This window comes from Tyto alba, unplaced genomic scaffold, assembly GCF_018691265.1.
Source record: "Tyto alba isolate M040663 unplaced genomic scaffold, T.alba_DEE_v4.0 Super-Scaffold_1000006, whole genome shotgun sequence".
Lineage (NCBI taxonomy): Eukaryota > Metazoa > Chordata > Aves > Strigiformes > Tytonidae > Tyto > Tyto alba.
The window spans coordinates 10,435,571-10,453,837 of record NW_024881272.1 but is presented as its reverse complement, the minus strand read 5'-3'; the positions used below and the strand labels follow the sequence as shown (position 1 = coordinate 10,453,837).

Below are 18,267 nucleotides of genomic sequence, written 5' to 3'. Positions count from 1 at the left end.
CCTAGTTGCAAACATCTTTTTCCGGAGGAAAAAGATTATTTAGCACTTAAGCAGTCCACAAAGTAAGTTTCTGTAAAATTCAAACCAGTTCTTAGATAAAAGCTTCCTTTCCAAGATTAGCGTGCTCCACTTCTGTACCTGCTGATATAGTCTGATGGTGTATTTTGCCCAAGCCAGATAAACAAGGCTTAAAGTAAAACTCATTAAACTGCTTACGCAATATATACGTATTCTATTTAAATTCTTTTTTAGCATGTTCTGCCCAAGTATGCTCACTCTAAACTTTGATTATTTTTCACAGAAAGGTATATTTTTAGGATCCATTAAAAATTGATTTGCCACTTTTTGTTGTTTTACAAGGTGTTGTTTTTTAAGGCCATATTTTCTTTCCTTTTCAAGAGGTTTGTTAATCCAGATCAACACTTTTGTGGTCACCGTCATTCAGAGAAACTGTACATCTCGATAATCAGATAGAAAAGATATAAAATTGTATCTTTTTTCTTTATTTTATAAAGTACTTTTATTCCATTGGCTTTCATTGTACTACTTACTGGAAATCTATGGCTGTAGATTTGTGAGTGTGCTAAAGACAGGAAAAAATTTACTGAAATATTTTCTTCCTTCAGCTTTTGAACATTTTGATTTGGATCTAATTTAATCAGAGGAAAATAGAGTTCACAAGATTGAACTACTTATTTCTGTGATCATTTAAGCAGCAGACTTTTTTTTTATTTTCATTATACTTTACTCACATGATGAATTGCTTAAAATATTGTTAGAGCAATATCTCTTTGTGTATTTAGTGAAATAATTATAAAGCAAGAGAGTCTTTCCCCAGGTTGATATTTATAACATCCAACCAGCATATGGCAAACTGTGGATTCAGATCTTCGTTTTGGCAGTTTCCCATTTTAAAATTTCAACAATCCATCCTGAAGTCTGCCTCAGCCTATCCCTAAGAAAATGTTGATTTTTGGCAAATGTGTTTTTCAGTTCATTCTTCTCTCTCAATACATTTATTTATTAAATAGGAAATTTCTAACCTTGTGTCAAATTCATTTCTAGGTTCACGAAAAGACTTGTATGCAGGATCTAATTTTGGATTAATTTGATCTACAGTTCACAATTGTTTTTATGGTGATGCTCAGAAAATGGCTTCTCCTTCCAGACTCTGATACAAGCATTGAGTGATTTTTCCTATAATGAATTCAAATACCATGGGGTAAGAATGACATCCAGACTCTTTAAAAGGTAAGTAAAGAAACTTTAAACAAAATAAAGTCCTTGTTCATAAGTTAGTATGGATGTATTTTATTATTATTGCTCATTGGATGTCTTGTGGTACAGCTTGAAGTTTAATATGCATTTTTATTTTGAAAATAACAAGGAAAAGTTGGAGGTCTTCAGTAACTGTCAGTCCTTTAGCAATATGACCCTGCTAAATATTCTGAGGTAAGATTATGAATGTATATTCTATCAATAAATTGGGATAGGCATATGCTATTACAGCTTAGTGAAAAGACGGAGTTGATGACACTTCAAGACAGAGGAACTTCATAGCAGGATATTTAGCAAACTGCCTGAAGCCACGTCAGAACTGCTGGTGGATGTTTTGAACAAACCTGTGAAGAACAAGTGGGTTACTGAAGGTGGTAGTTACTCTAATTACATTAAATGTTTGATATTTTCTTTAATAACATTTTCATATATAAACCAAGGAGAAAACTCTACATGAAATCACCATAAAGTGGGTATAAAACTTATGTAATCCTGCCCAGAAAGTAATTTGTCAGAAGTTCCCTGTCAAACTGGGAGGCATTATTGATCATGTTTTGGAATTGTTCTAGGTTTGCTCTGGTTGGTGTTTTCAAAAGAGATGTGGATGATGGTATAGAAAGTTTGCTTATTAAGTTGTCTGATAAAGCAGGGTTAAGTGAAACTTTTAAATGTGTTAAAGACAAAAATTACCTTTATAGGTGAACATAAGGAATTGGAGAAATGGTCTGAAAAATATTATATACGATTCTGGAAGGACTCATTCAGTATCTATAGTCTCAGGCCAGAATAACCAGCAATCAGGTGGAACAGTAGTCCCAGATTACAAAGACTTGGTCACACCTTATCAGGAATACTGAGTCCACTTTTAGTTCTGCACCACAAGGAAGATTTGGATCAATTGGGAAGAATTCAGAGGAGAGCAATGAGAATAATAAAAGGCCTAGAAAATATGGCTTGTGAGGAATGTCTAAAAAAGTAGGGATCTTTAGTCAAAAGACAAGCAGAGGAAACAGGACACAGCAACAGTCTGTCAATACAAAAAAGAGACCACGCTGTTCCCTGAGACCACAGTAAAAAAAGTGAAGAAGTCATGGGTTTGACCTGCACCAAGGAAGATCCAAGTCACAGTTTAGGAAAATATTTCTGATGATAATAAGGCAACAAAGCCTTGGCATAAGATACCTGCTGGGAGCTATAAGGTTTGCTTTGGATCCTTAAAAATAGGTTAGAGACAAAAGTTCAGTGTGACACAAGTCAGTAAATCCTACCTTAGACACATAGGTAGCCCAAATGATACCTGCATGTCTGTCCCTTCCAATTCTATTTTTACCATGTTTCTGTGACTTCCTTGAGTAAAATAATTCTCAGCAACTGAGCTGTAGATGTGTCAAACTATACATGCACCTATATGTACCCATTCGCATAGAAGTATAAAATGCAAGTAGGAGTAAACCTTGGAGAAACTAAAATTGTAACATAGTCTTTAGAATATGCTTTATGGAAGATGAAAACAAAGAGTTTGCAATAATGCTTCCTACACCTATATTTTACAGTTTTGGAAATATCTGTTACAAAATCCTACCTCAGGCAGAAACAACTTTTTTCAAGGGACTCATTAATCCTGAGGCCAGCGGAAAGATCTGGCAGAGCATATATTCTTCAGGGCTCCAGGTTTTAGCAGACAATCATAAAAATTCTGACTTTGCCACATCTGTGCTGATAATTGCAAAGAGATAATTGCTCTTTGCTGGAAGGAGGAAATGCATGTTCATGAATGAGTAAGCGCAAGGAAATAAATTGACCATCTCTATGTCACTGTAATTAAAACTCATGCTTCTGGGCATAAATCAGTTGTCACTGAGGTCAGGAAGGAGGTTTTGCTCTTATGTACATCAGTGTACATCAAGTGAGAGGTATTTCAATAGATTTTATCCTATTTTTCTTCAGTAAAGAACTGGCTTATATTGGATACTGAACTTAATGTGACCAGTGACCTGATCTAGTGTGGCAATTTTTGTTGCTGCCTTAGCAGGAAAAGTTCGTGTAAAGTGAAGGACAGAATATAGGACAGAGCTGGAGCACATGGAAAATTGGATACTTTAAAATTGTAGGATAATAAGCATTTGCTAACACTGAGATAATTTGTGCATGATACCTTTCACACAGAACTCTGATTTTGTAAAGTTGTAAGACCTTGCTAGTTATTCCTTTATTGCAGACAAATTCACTATTCTTCTATTTTTCCTCTTGCCTTTTGAAATGTACATATAAAGTTAATACTGGCCAGGAAAAAAAATTAAAATAGAAATAGAGTTGAGTGACTTGGCTTAATCATTAAATATGTCACTCTAGCTGAGGGATATGGAATTCATAATGTGCTACATTCAGAATGGCATGCTGTAACTCAATCTTTTTAAATGTTTCTGGCCTGAAGCTTCATAGACTAGTGTGCGTTTTCAGTAAAAATGGATTTTTTTAAAGTAGTAAAAACCTCCAATCCCTTAATCTCTTCAATCATTAAACGTTTCTGAGAGCAAAAATACTTGGAAGTGGTTTTCCACTTGTTTCACATGTTTTGTCACACCTAAAATAGTTTTCATTTGAAAAAAAAAAAAAAAAAAAGAAAAAAGAAGAAAATCATGTACATGCTGTAGGTGATTAGTTGTTTAGTGAGATCTGGTGTGTTTATTTTATTTTATAAATATTGGAAACAGCCGACTGAGTTAAACATTGGCTTCAGCTTCCGGATAGATCAGCCAGCCTTTTTCATGAGCCTGCTCTGCAGACCGTGAGCACTCCTCAGGCAAAGCTGTGTGAGCAGCGCAGCCAGAGGTCAGACCCGTATAGCCTGTGAATGGCAAGGGGCCATGTCCTAGAAGGGCAGCACGGCAAAACTGTTGCTTGTAGCCTACACCTTCGTCCCATATTTCGATTAACACAGCCAGCCATGTGGATCCAATTGTAGGATTAGGGTCTGAATCTGGAGTAAAGAAAAACTTGGTGAAGAAATATGTCCCTGCATGGCACTCATTTTCCTTTCATTTCCCTACTTATAGAGTCAGCGTTATATATAGGTAAAAGAGGCAGCTGCTGTTGCATTTGACTGATGGAGGTAAGAAAGAAAATGAAACGGCGGCAGCCCAGTTTTCCCAGGCAGCATCCTTCTTGAGTGGGTTTTCTGGCTGCATGAAGGTGTCTGTAGCTATGGCCGCATCACTGATATGAGCTAGGAAGGGTCAATGAGAGGAGGGAGAGCACAATTACAGGGTGTCACAGGTTAAAATGGAGGAAGGTGGTTTATGAAGGATGCCACTAAGAAAGAAGAGACAATAGCAGGTAAGATTTTGGAGATGAAACAGATGAAAAGGTAGAGAAAAAGGTGAATGGGAAAAGGAAATGGAAATACAGGAATCAACAGTATCCCCAAAGATACTTGTGTTGGCATTTGAGACAGTGTTCTTGTTAGACACACAAGCATTTATGAGTAGTAAGAGGAGTGAACGTATATGTGTATGACCATTAAGCTACATAGAAAACATGAGGGATGCTTGGAAATACTGCAGGTTGGAGATAAAGTCTACTCAAAGGTCTGAGCTAAAATTGAGAATGGAGAAAGGAGACCACAAGGGCAATACCAAAGACAAAAGACTAAAAAACATTTAGAAAAAAACAGTCATAGATTTTTTTGTAATTCAATATAATCATGTGCACTGGAGCAGAGAAATCAAATCACAAAATGTAAATAATTAAGATAGAATCATAGAAAAATTTAGATTGAAAGGGACCTTTGAAGGTTATCATCTGGTCCAATGCTCCACTTAAAGGGTCAGGACATCATCCAGAGAAGAAATTGTAATAGTGGGTTTCAGAGAATTTGATTAGTTTATACCCAATTATGGACCAGATATTTGGAAGCCAAAGAACGATATTTGATGTTCTGCTTTCAATATGTTTCCTGTGTGTTTCTCTAAGTTCTAAAAAGATTATATATAATTCAGGAATTTTTCATGTTGTACCTTTTAGAAAACTGTGGTAAGACTGTCAAATTCAAAGCATTAATGATCTGATTTGCATTTTTTGTAGATTTATGAGCTTGTACATACAGATGATGTGTGTGCATTTGAACTAAAGCATATCCAGAGGGATCTTAAAACAACCAATACCTTTGAGTTGTTTAATTAGATCATACAAGGTCATGTTTCATTGACTTGAAAATCTGTTTGGAGCATATGATTCACTTTGGAATTGGAAAACAAATTAATTTTCAGTCCTACAAACACTTAAGGGCTTTAAAAGAGTGCTTGCTGTTGATGAACACATCCGTTGAGAAATGTATGCTGTGTCTAGTCTCCCCTAAAAGGGATTTTCTAACTTGTCTCTTGTTGGCTGCTTCCTATTTGTTGTACCTGAGGTAGGCAAGCACAGCCACAGTGCTGTCTAGTGTGAGACGGCTTCTGCCATGGAAATGGTGCTTTGAAAAATTTCAGTCATTTGCAAGGTTTTCTCATTTTGTTAAAATCAGAGTGAATCTCTGCAACATACAAAAGTGACTGTATTTACATGACTTCATTGTCAGTCCATATTGTAACAAACTGAAAAAGCCAGTAGGCTAGAAAATCATAGTTTTAATAGGGCCTATAGAACTTAACTGAGAATGGAGACATGAGAATAGAAAAATATAGATTATGAATGTGTGAACATACATAAGATGTTTGTGCTGTGTATATTTTGAGCTGTGCATAGCATAACTGTATAAATAGCATGAATATGATCTGTATTAATGCTGTGTATAGCTACGCTTCTCTATTCCTACAGTATGTCTACATAATTTATTATCACTTAAAATCCAGAAAACCAAGCCTTTTACTCTGAACTATCCACTTCTGCATTTTTTTTTGTAAAGCAATTACTCTGCCTGATGTATGTTGTCTTTCCTGTGTAAATAGTTGTGACTTGCTATAGAGCAGATGTAGATACAGAAGACCTCAGACTTTGGATTGTGATCTTTCAGTCCAGTTCTGTGTCAGGGGAATGGCAGAAGATCATACCTTTTCTCACTTCAGTAGCAGTGTTCATTTCTTTCATTCCCTGCAACGTTAGTTCTTTTGCAGTGTGAAAATTCATCTAAACAATGTGTTCATCCAAGGTTTCATATGCTTCATGCATCTTGAAGCTGGGAAGTGTGAGACCCAAATTAGCTCCACTTTTGCTAGGTCACATAACAATCCCAATTGCAGTGGGATAGCATAAACTTCATCTGAGACTGTGCATGCTTGTTATGGTCTGCTGGTTGTCTCGCTGGGGGATTTCCTGGGTCATACTACGGGTATGTGATTTAGCTAGATTAAATCTAGGTTTTTTATGTCTTTACATACTACAGTTAACTTCTGTAGCTGGGCAGACATGTTCACAGTAGAGCATGTAAATAGTTTTCTTATTTGTTACTATAGGTAGTGATTTACCATGATGTTCTGGCCTCACAAACAGGCCTAATAACAGATTCTGAACCCTCTTTGTTAAGAAAAAATAGTGCTCATAGGACAAGCCATACTTGTATTGACCATTATGATTCTCTGTGATAGCGTCATGTTGTTAACACAGCCAGACTTGAAGAATTACAGCAGTGGGAAAGCAATCTGAATTAGATCCACTGAATCTGTTTCTAGCAGTTAATTATTAGCATAAATTAGCTGTCTATACTAGGCTTCTTTCCTTCTCTCTAAGACTGTTTATTGAAGTGCAAAGTTCATTGTCAGCCACGGAAAGAGCATATTTTCCGTAATCCGGTTCTCCCTACAGAATCAGTAGAAGTCCTTTTCTAAATTAATTCAAATATATTTTTTTTAAAGGGATCAGCACCCAGGTGATCAATAAGAGGCTAGCTTAACTTCTTTGAAATTCTCCTTGTACCGAAAAAATTCAGTCCGGGTACCTAAACAGAAGCAGGTTGTGCCTTGCTATTGCCACCTCAGCATTTATTTCAAACAGTGCAAATGAGCAGACATAAAAATACTAGGCTTTATCACTTGTTACTCCTATTAGCAAACACCAAATAATTAAGAGCTAAATGCTACTGGGAACAATTAATGTAAGAGCTTTTATGTAGTATATCACATAAAATTAATTTTGGTGCTCACTTTACCAGCTTATTTTTATTACTCAGCACCCAAATGTACTCTTTATGTCATTGAGAAGACCTTAGACCTGGGACGTATCAGTGATAATTAATTGCCAGCAAACTATAAAACTCCTGAGTCCAATCCAAGAAAAGTATTTAAGTGATTTTTTTTTTTTTTTTTTATTTAGTAACAATCAAAATTGGAATTGTATACATATATACGTATGTGTATACAAAATTGGGAAGAATTATTTATATGCCAGAGAGTTGTGCTGCCATTCTGAGGGACATCCACGGGCTGAGAAACAGTCGATCTTCATGAACCCCACGAAATTCTGCAAAGGGATTTGCAAAGCCTTGCATGTGGGGACAAATAACCCCACCCACCAGTCCATGCTGGGAGCCAGCTGGCTGGAAAGCCACTTTACCATGCTGGTGACCGAGTTGGAAAGGAGCCAGCAGTGTGCCCTTGCAGCAAAGAGGGCCAACAGCCTCCTGGGCTGTATGAGGAAGCATGCTGCCAGCAGGTCAAGGGAGGTGGCTCTTCATCCCTACTCAGCACTGGCGAGGCCACATTAAGTCCAGGTCTGGGCTCCCCAGGTACAAGAAAGAAGCAGACATACTGGAGCAGGTCCGGCAAAGGGCCCTGAAGATGATTAAGGGATTGGAAGATGTACTGTGAGGAGAGGCTGGTAGAGCTGGGCTTGCTCAGAAGTTGAAAGTAAATTTTAAAGGCAGGAGATAACATTTCAAAGAAAAAACATTTAAACGTCTCCCCAATTCACCCGATCCTTCCCCTTGAAGAACTACATATTGCCTGATCTTGTAAACATGATTGCTCTCATGCACACAATTCTTTTTAAGATCTGATCACATAAGTGTGAGGCTCAGCTGCATAGATATCTTGCTCTTAAATTTAAAATGCTGCACATTGCTAAATAATCCATTATAACAGGTACAGGTGGGAAATCTGAGACATACTTGTACTGTAAAAGTTAAGAATATTTGGATTCTTTACTCTGTTCCCCCTGTATATAGCCTTGGCACCATTAACTCGGGAAGGTTTAGAAGATTATGTGGACATGACAGCCCTGAGGATTTCCATCATTGTGATTTTCCTTCCAACTCTTCTTTTTTTTTGAAGAGCATAATGACCTATGACAACTAAGCTTTATTCTCTGTGGAGTCTGACATTGCTTCTGTTTAATGGATCAGACAGTTTGTGATACATCGGTACAAGACACTTTCTTCCCCACGTCAACCTAGGGTACCTCTTCAATATTTCCCATCTGTGCTGACCTGCGTGATCAAGAGGTCGTGTCCTGAAGTCAAACCCAGAATCGAAACACTCACTTCTTCCATGGGCCAGACTATTAATGTAACCCATTTAATTTACATCGAGTTAGAACTTGACATTCAATTTCTCAGTCCAGAAACAATTATTTTTAAAGGAACATGCCAACAATATTGCTTGGCTTAGAATAGGGAAAGTTCAAAAGGGTAAAAAACGTTTCACACCATAAATAAAGAATTGATTATACTTGAAAACAAAGTTTGTAATTACTACTGACATTTCTGAGCCTAGATGAGGTGCCTTTTATGCTTTAAAAACTGATGTCATTTATGCCACTGGCATTATGGGAACCTTATGTAAGGGTCTGAAATAGTCCTTTGCTGGTATTTTAAGGATCAAGAGGAAAAGATGAATATTTTGCACAATGCTTGGGTCAAACAGATTTTTTGCCAAGCAAGGGTGCAAAATTCATTGTGGGTGCTTAACCTTTAGCAGGACTCTGCCTCCTTTCACCCCAATAGCTCCATCAGCAGGACCACTGTCACAATTTGTAAAACCCAGTACTTTGGGATGGAAAATTATATTATTATTCTTGTGTGAAAGCCAAGCCTCCAAGGTGCTAACAGATTTTAACTAGGAATAGCCCTGATCTGGGTCATCAAATTACTTTTCTGTACTTAAAACCCTAGTGCTTGTTTTTTTCCACAGCTCTTACAGCCCTGAGTGGGCTTTGCATGACTGGCTGAAAACCAATATCCCTGAACTTCATGTGGAAGATTCTGCTAATCAAAATGTGTAGTGCAAAAGCTAAAAACTGATGTTAAGAATTTGGAATAGCAAACGGTGTTCATCACAAAGCCTTCGAGAAATAGCATCTTTCAGATCAGGCTCTAATGACTGTGTTGAAATATCAGCTAAAACTAGATTTTGCTAATGTGTAGCACATGCTACACATAGCCAGTATTTCATGCTCCCTCTACCGGCTGATAGGCACAGACAGAATACAGAGAATTCAGTTCTTTAAGAGTTCTTAGATCTCTCAGAGTTCTGCTGATATCAAAATGTTGATGCTAGTTCAAACAAATTGCATGTTTTCAGATATTATGGCAGAGCATACTTTATTTGGGGGAGGAATATACATAGCAGTTTACCAAGTAAAGCCCTTTACCAAGACTGAATGAGAATGCCATCCCACTGCTGTGGGTTATTTGGGGATGTTTATATGTGAGAAATGGTATTTCAAAGGCATGTAAAGTTCTGTGAGCATGTAAACAGAGTAGCTAAGATACATAAAAACTGTAACCTCTACAAGAACAAAGTGATGAATGGCATTATACCATTTATATTTGATGCCATAGCAAAATAACAGCAGCCTGCATACTGTAATCTTAAATAAGTTTACTCATGCATCTTGACTTTTTGTCTGAATACAGGCCAGTGTTGCTTTCATAACAAATATATATGTTTGGCATGCAAACATCACACACTTCCCACTTTCAGAAGCCATGCAATTTAAATAATTTAACAGTAATGAAGACCAACATAAACTCTGCTTATTAACAAACATATGCATGGCATGCTGCAAATCTTGCAGAAAGAATGAAGACAAATTGCAGAATGGTTTGGGTTGGAAGGGACCTTAAAGATCACCTAGTTCCAACCCCCCTGCCATGGGAGGGTAAGAATCTATCATTCTTACCACAAAACAATCCAGCAAGAACACTGTGCACTTCAAAACAGAAAAGATGAAAGTTGTGGACCATTTTAATTAGTGATCAAAGAAAGGCTTTCTATAAGCAGAGCAATAAAGTACTCTGAAGCAGCTATTATGTATGTGCTTACATATATATGTATATATGTGTGTTAGCGCACACATGTATGTAAGTGCATTTATACATACATTCTTACGGTTCAGAACTTCTTGCCCATGTGCTATTTCTGACTGAACTCCTTCAGCTTCTCCAGTGTCACTCCTGAGTTCCTCCATTATGGGGGGAAAAGTAATGCCTCTTAAATGTTTGGTTGTATAATTTACTGTATTTCCAATAAACTGGATTTTAATGGGGTTCACAATGGTGAGATTATTAAGGCCGTTTTCAAAATCATCCATTGAGAAAAACATTGAACTATTAAATTGGGTCATTTTGTTTATCACTTGACATTTGACCTCCAATATTCCATAAATTAGAATGTATTGAGGAAGTAAAATACATTAGTCCCATAGCATAGGTCCTCTCTTTACTGTCTACTTGTTAAGCACTTTCTCAAGCTTAGTGAAAACTGTGTGATGTGTAGATTTAAAGAAAGTTCATTTCTGTTTGGGAAAAAGTTGTGCATCCGCTTGACTTTGCAATTGTTATTTGACCAGAACAATGTAGGCTGATACAATGCAATGCTAAAAAGCATATGCTGTAAAGTAGCTCCTGAGATGGAGAAATTCATGAGAAGATAAGCAAAATTCTTCTGTCAGTTTAGTATGTGCCATACCTTTGATTTCATCAGGCTTTGTGCGTGGTTATCGCTTAGACCAACTTTAAACTTTTGTTAGTGGTTGACTTTGCTATTGGATGTATATGCAAGAAACACCTCTCTTTAGGAAACTTATAGGATTATCTGTAATGCCAGGGTGTTCTAGACACACAGAACTAGCATAAGGATGTGTATCAGGAGATACACAGCGGTTTCTGTTTATATTAGGGAACTGAAGACTACTGGTTTTTCAACCACAGGAAGAGTAGGGCAAAATGAGTCTTGTGTCTGGTTCCAGGCTGCATTGCATGTTGCTTGGGGGGGGAAAGAGCAAGCAAGAACTGAAAACTCCAGAGAGATTGTTCAATAGGGAGAGATGAAACTGTGCGGGTTCATAAACTCAGCCAAGAGGTGGCAGAACTAGATTGTAGGAGACTATAAATATCTGAGATATGCCAATTAAAAAGGCTAGGAAAGGTTTATTCACAGTATTAAGAAAGAAATCAAAAAGGTAAGTAGGCAGAGCCTGAAGAAGGCCCCAGAAGGAAAATTCTTACTGGATATTTAGTCTAGTTTTAACAAGTAGTCAATCATATGATGGAATGACCTACAGGAATGAGTGGCAGAAAAATAATAGGTGCTTGAAAAGCATTATTCCTGCTGCCAAATAATATACAACTGCCTTTTTTTTTTTTTTCTCCTTTTTTTGTCTTTTTTTTTTTTTTTTTTTTTCTGCCAGGTACCTGACCTATAGATTCCTTAAATCTAAGGACATTCTTTGTCTGTGTGTTGCAAGATCTGGGCGCTTATGGATTAAAAGCCATTCAACCCCTACTCCTTCCCTTTAAGGAAAAACGCTTTTAATGTTAAAAAGTGTTTATGTGCAACACTCTTTAACAGAGAGAGATGTGCCAGATTCAAAATATCCACTGCTTGCAGGCTCTGTCAATCACGTCGAACTACATTATACAACTTAACATATCAGTGTAACTAGAGAAAATAGATCACAGTAATGATGGGTCAGCTGTCGCATTTTAAAGCACAAAACTCTATACGTGTTCTGAAAATAATATTGGTAGATGCTTCCTAGTGTTTTATATTTCATATATTTTTAACTCAAAAAAAAAACCAAAACACAAAACAAACAAAAACCCAAACATCCTGACATTTGTGCATTCTTTTGGTGCTGAATAATGTAGAAGTGATGGTTGTGATCTCTTTGCATTTCCAGTGTAACTTGCAACAAAAAGAGGAGTTATATTCCTCATGTATTACATATTTTGCATGAAAAATTATACATAGGTATATTAGGGCCCTAAATATCATTCTCAGAGTTGCAAACAAATTGTCAGGTCTGGGGGCTAATTCTGTAAAGCGTTGTCACGAAAAGCTCAAGGGCTTTTTTCTTAATGATCATGGTTCAGCTTTTACAAAATTTTAACATAGAGTGTCATTGCCAGCAAAAATACTCTTCTGTCAAAAGGTTCCCTTGTACAATAGGAATAATAGGGACAAGCTGAAGTTTTCAATAACGCTGAATTTTATTTCATTAAAAGGAGTCTGCATAGTTAGTGCCCATGCTAGGTTTGTATTTTGTACCTTGGATCTGAAACTATTTCAGTCTCTACTTGGAGCACATTAAATATGGTAACTGGTACAAATACATCCTTCCTGGGCTGCTGTGAGACTCCACTGTTCATAAGGTAATGCCATATCTTATGATCATATTGGACCTTAGGTTTTTTTTCTGTTTCTCTGAAGTGGGAATAATACTTATGTATGTCACAGTAATAATATATCACTGAATTTGGTTGTATTCATGAAATGTTCAGATTTTAGTGAGGTGAAACCCAAGCTGCAGAGTACTGTGGTAAATACAGAAAGATTATCATGTGGTGTCAATATCACTTAGAGATACATGCTGCTGTTTTCTGAAGCATCTCCCACTAAATTGGAACTCTAAGCAGTGATAAACACAAGGTAACCATTACAACTAGAGTCGGTGCATTTAAACAATCGCACTCGCAGTCTGCTGATATGCAAGGGGGCAAATTAAATCACAAGATTAATTTTTGTAAAAAATGCTATTAGGCTTTCACAAAGTATCTCAAGACATAAGGCTGTTAAGGAAAGAGCCGTCATGAATAACACAAGTCAGTCTTAGCTGTTGTGGTGATTTATATGGCTGAAGAATGTAAAAATGACACTTTCTTACACTAACTGTTATCTCTTACAGTTGTTGAAGAGAAGCACTACCTGCCGTGGAAATGAAATAGAAACGTCCCATGATTTCTGTAATGGAAACTGATAAAGAAATGGCAAATTCATAAATGCCTCCACATAGCCTAACTTCAGTGCTGCCACCAATGTTCTGAGATATGCTTCCTTCCTATGGCCATTACAGTACAGAGTGTGCAAATTGTGGGTTCAACCTCAGCTTTTCTTCTGGGGGACTATCCACAGAAAGACCAATTAGACTAACCTAACAATGAGTTTGGTCTGGGAGCTAAGCATGTGAGAAATGGTTAGTGCTTATTGCAAAGAAAGCAGTTTGATAATAGTGAATAAAGAAACAAGCAAGAAACTAGTGATCATGCTGCATTCTCAGTCTGAAACCATTTGCAGAGCTGTCTGCTTCTTTACTTGGCATAGTCCACAGGCCAGGGATAAAGGATACACTCTGTCATGCAAAGAGAATATCCTGACCAGTTTCAAAAATTAAGAAAAAAAGAGGAGAAGGAAGAACTGTGTGACAAAATTAGAGGAGAAAGGGAAAACTGAGAAGGAACCAATTCTGATGACAATTGGAACATGTCCTTACCAGGATGCTACTGACTGAAGAAATATTAAATAGTATCAGCAATTAGAATCATTAAAAGCATGTCCAAATGTTCTTTCAAGATCAGAGGCTTTAGTAGAGATGGAAAAATACTTTACAGTGCTAATTTTTTTTGTGTGTAGGGTTTTACAGGCAGTAAGTTCCTGCCAGGCCCTGAGGGCATCCTGTGTTGGTACAGCCCTTGCCTACACTGGTCTTGTAATACTGGAGCTGCTAGAGGCTGGCTGGGAGCAGAGAGAGAAGGTCCTCCTCCTCCTTCGCCCCTGTACTTTTGAACACAGGAATACGTGGAGATCACAGAGTCTGGAATGGAGATAGGGCAGCACTGTGGAAATATCTCTAGGAAAGCAGTAACTTCTTTCCTACGCTTAGAATATAGCAAATTTTTTTCATATTTTGCTGCAAAAGTGCCTGGCTCCACAAAGTTGTTTTTGTAATGGAACCTTTCACAGCAGTCTAACAGTATAAAAGGGACCCTGTACTGAAATGCTCAAACCATGACAACTGATTGTGAATCAAATTTAGGCCGAAAAGATGTGTGTTTGCATCCCCGTTACAGCCTCACTGCAGTTCCAGAGTTGTAAGAAGCCTATATAGACATCAAGCCCTCGTTCTGTTTTTCAGTGATTCACATTTATAGTACTTGTATTTTGAATTTCTCCTGAAACCAGCTAACCTTGAATGGGTGTCTGATAGTATCAACATTTTCCTTCTTGAACCTTTGATTTTACGGAAATAACAATTAGCTAACTGTACCTCCAGACCAGTTAATTTTGATCTTGAGCGTCTGCCTTGCCTGTGGGAGAAGTCTGAGTCGCACTGAAAATATAAGCAGTGCTATTGAAACCTTCTTAATTTAAAAGTTGTCTCTTTTTTTTTATGTATCTCCTCCTTTTTTATCCTCATTCTTTCCTTGAACAGTCTCATCTTCTTCTAAGGTCTCAGAATCAAGAAAAAATAACCTTTTAAATTGCGATGATGGGCCATGAAATAAAGTGAATTAACCTGGTGCAATGGAGGAATGATTGACTACCTTGGCATGAACAGCTGAAGGACAGACAAGGAAATAAAGGAAAAAATAAAATTTGTAGTTTAGAGACAAGGTGAGAACTCTGCTATTCATCTGCCTGATTTCATTTTTGTAAGATTCACATCATTTTATATATAAGAAAGATGGTAGCTCTGTGTTCGTTGTACTGATGGTTAAGAAGGGGATTTAAAACATAAAGAATCCAGAAATACATGTATGTATTTTAAGCTTCCCAAGTTAGTGATAATGTGCCTACTATCCCACCCATTACTCATAAGCAATATTTATGTCTGTATAATACTGTCATAGGCCAGGAGAGTGGAGTATGGCTGGATGAGACAGTGTCTATCCTGTCATCTGCTGGGTGGTCTGCCTATAGCAGCATCTAAAGATGTGCAGGGAATGGAAGCCTGATGCCCTGTGTGCTTCTGTGTTTCTTTCACCCTGGCTTAAGTGCAGAATGAAAGTCCAGATGATTCAGTTTTTAAGCACTTGTCCCATGATATTCACAGTTCAGTATCTGAGCTGAGGTTTTCTTTAGTTTGTGGAGTGTTCACTACTCTCCCATACTGGCCATTTATCTGCCTCATCTTCTGGCTCCAGGAGGCAGTTTCTTTCCCCCATGCATATGCCAGGAATTCAATACGCATACGACACCAGTCTGATCATATCATTTTCTCTTGCAGTAGTCCAACAGACTGGGAAAAGGGCCAAGGAAATTTAAAAGGGAAAAACAGAAAACAAGACAAATAAACGAAAAGGCCAAAAACCACTTAGGAATTCATGATGCCAAAGCAAGTAGCAGTGCTGGTGGCACAGCTGGCACATAGCAGAGAACAAGACACCAGAAGTGGTAACGTCCTCAGCAGCCAGCGCTCGTCTGTGTGGCAGCAGGCAGCAGGCACCCTGCCTCCAAACGTGTTAGCAGGCTCTGTTCCTCTTGTACTCATCCTGCTGAAGCAAAATGGACGGTCTTCATCCCTGCTCGCAGCCACGTCCCACCCACCCAGGACCCGGGGCAGCACGGCGTTCGAGGCTTGGGGAGCAGCACCCGCCTGCCGCGCACGCTCACTGCTCCTCGGGCTCAGTTCAACACTGGAATGTGTCACTTGATAGACCTTGCAAGTTCAGAAACTCCTTAATTTTGACATGGTGTTAAGTTTATTACAATCTGGTGAAATAAGTCACTACCAAATCCATAGCTCTGCCCTCCTCCTTTCCCATATGTTTTCATGAGCAAAGTGAAAAGTTTAACCTTTCACATAACAGTCCTTTTAAAAAATGTGCAGTGCTAGAGCAATACAATATGTCCATGGTATGAAAGGACACAGTTCTAGGGTAACTGTTGCCTTTAGCTAGCAGTAACAAATCACAAGCCCTTTAAACGAAAGCCCAATCTATTAAAAGTACTGTTGTGCTAGGGGGCCAGCAGACCAAGGTAATATAAAAAATCTAGGGTTTGCTACTGCAGAAGTACTGAGACCTCTTGAAATCTGAGTATCCCTGAACCCTTTGATTTAAAAAGGAGCCTGAGAAGTTTAACCCTTCATAGAACCTGTGCAGAAATTTTCTATCTTGGATCTGGGATAAGGCATATACCCAATGGCCTCAAAGAGTTTCTAGCTGGGTTAAAGTCTCCAGACCGGGACTTTTAATTTTGAATTTTAAGAATCACATTGTATAAATAATTTTGTTTGCAGGTTTGTTCTTTCCAAGGCTTTTAGTAGTAGTCATCTGAACAATCACTATCTATAAGAAGATACTGCCAAATAATATTTATTCCTTTCTACAGCTGGGTGGGGATATATTTTATCCTGACATAGGCATGTGTTTAGGCTCCATTATCTCCTGCCCTTGTGGCTAAAACTATAGTCCAAAAGGTAGATATTCTCAGATTTTCAGTTGAAGTACAGTAATTCGTTTGCAATCTTATCCACTAAATTCAAAGACACCTTTTTCTGCTTGTTACAAAATTGGCAACCATCCTCAATTTAATGACACCCTTCCATTGATTTCAATGGCTTTTGGATCAGGCCCTCGCAATGCAGGGTATGTGGATTATTATTTTTTCACATTACCCTGAACAGTGAAGTATGATTACAATGTTCTGTGAGTGCTTTAGTGAGGAAAGAGGCATAATAAAATACTGAATGTGATTTATTAAAGAAAATCTTTGTCCTGTTTTAATAGGAATCTGAGGTTTTATACCTAAAGCACATAAAACTATTCAGGTGTTAAGGCTGGAAGAACTCCTGACCCACAGTCACAGAAATGTAGGACTTTGGCTGTCAATGAAATGTACTGATAACCAGATGAAAGGATCTGACCTTTTTTCCAGATGACTGTTAGTTCATATGCATTAGACAAGCACCCATATACTGAGTGATCCTGATCAGGGATTCATCTGCTACCTTGAATCATACTACTGCTATCAACTCTAATCCTAGATCTTCTTTAATTCCCATTAAAATATGTGATTTATTTATTATGAATTTGGCTATAATTGGAGAAATTACTTATCACTGTCAGAAGTGAATGTTTCTACTCTACCCTATAGGCTTTTTGTATCAATGCTTTTGACATACATGGCTGAGGCTCATTTTGAGCACTTGTTACTTCCAGATTACCTGGGGGAAGGAAAAGGGCCAGAGAGAAATTTTGCAGTGCTACTGGGTGGGTGGGGGAGCGGGGAGGTTGGCTGCATTGTAGTTAAGGGCTGTCAGAGCAAAGCCTGGGAGCCTAGGATGCTGGGTGCCAGTTAGAGCAATCCTGCTGTTTTCTCAATAAATATGTAAATTGCTTGGCAATGTTTTATCTCGCAGAGGCCAGGAAAAAAAAAAAAAAAAGTTTAAAATTTAGGCCCTGCTGAAAAACAGGCAGGGAAGGAGCTGACAAGATTAACAAGATTAACCTGGTTTTGCCACTATTTTACAGCATGTTATTGAATGACATTTCACACGCAGCTTTTACAACCATCCCCGTTAAAGATTATGTTCTCACTGCCTCCAGTTGTCTGGGCACATTGTTTGGTAAGAATAACTATTTTGTTTTTTTCCAATGAAAGTTAGATATAGTATCCAACAGGGTACATGGATAACTAAACTTAGATAAGGTTTTAAAAAATGTGATGTAATTTGCATATGAAGTCAGCAGAAATTTCAGAGTCTCCAGAACTTCTCCCAGTCATGCTTTGGAGAGTCCTACAATGTGAATGAGGAGCTTATCAATTAAAAAAAGTG

General features: G+C 37.8%; 1 protein-coding gene and 1 long non-coding RNA gene across 8 annotated transcripts in view; one reads left to right on the top strand and one right to left on the bottom strand.

Annotated features, from left to right (window-relative positions):
* CRB1 (crumbs cell polarity complex component 1) overlaps window positions 1–18,267 on the bottom strand; it is a 128,264-nt gene that overhangs the window by 65,531 nt on the left and 44,466 nt on the right. The window lies entirely within an intron of this gene.
* LOC116963526 lies at window positions 1,024–17,458 on the top strand. Its single transcript, XR_004408256.2, has 4 exons — window positions 1,024–1,251; window positions 13,396–13,580; window positions 14,920–15,101; window positions 15,715–17,458. It is a non-coding gene; the product is annotated as an uncharacterized LOC116963526 (long non-coding RNA).